We start from the raw sequence: 1,001 nt of genomic DNA, 5'->3' as shown, positions 1-1,001 counted from the left end.
GACCTTTTTAAACTAAGGAGCAAACTGAGCCAAATACACTGACTTTAAAAAACAATACTCTTATTTGATTTATGCTAATTTGAGATCTATCTAGCTAGATGATCTTTTTGTATACTAGAACTCAGTTATTTATATAATTACATACAATATCATATTGGAATATCGATGTATTTTAAGTATAATTGTCTCTGTCTTATTAATGATGATTTTGAGATATTATTAATTTTTTATTTTCCATTCACTTGTGCGATAAATGAATTAGAAAGTGTGTGCTCATATTAAGAACATGAAATTTTTATTAACTCCTATTTATGTAAAGATGAATGACAATATAGAATGTGAAGAAGAATATCCAAAAAGGAGATCAAGGGGAGGGAAAAAAGAGGTGGTTGCAAAGAAGAAAAATGCTATACATTTAATTTTTTTTATTAAGCAAGTTTAATTAAGTTAGTTTAATATAATAAAATTTAGTTATAACTAGTATTATTTTAAATTTTATTATTTAATATGATTGGACTTAATTTATAAAAAAATTTTGGATGTATAATATTATTTTTGTGAGAATAATTGTTGATTTTTTTATGATATTTTTAAATTACAAATTTAAATTTAAATTTTTATTTAAGAAAATAAATAAATTAATTATTCAATTAATCTAAATTAATTTGAGAAACTGCAATAATATTATTACAAAAGTTGAAATTTATTTTAAACACTAAAAATAAAATTGAATTAATTTTTGGAAATTTATTAGAAACGGCCAACTTGTATAGTTGTATTTAGTCTTTTCGTATGAATAAAGATTAGTTTTTGAATGGAAAAATTGAAAAAAGAAAAAAGGGGAAACGTGTACTCTAAATGGTATGCGTATTATTATTTTGGCCACTTACCTACTTTGTCCGATTCTGCCTCAATTCACAAACGAGGATTCAATTAACCAAAGAACCTTATGTCTAGAATAAATAAACTCTTTCGTTTTTTTTTTTTTTTTGAGTAACCCC

This window comes from Arachis duranensis, chromosome 4, assembly GCF_000817695.3.
Source record: "Arachis duranensis cultivar V14167 chromosome 4, aradu.V14167.gnm2.J7QH, whole genome shotgun sequence".
NCBI lineage: Eukaryota > Viridiplantae > Streptophyta > Magnoliopsida > Fabales > Fabaceae > Arachis > Arachis duranensis.
This window is presented reverse-complemented; position numbering follows the sequence as displayed.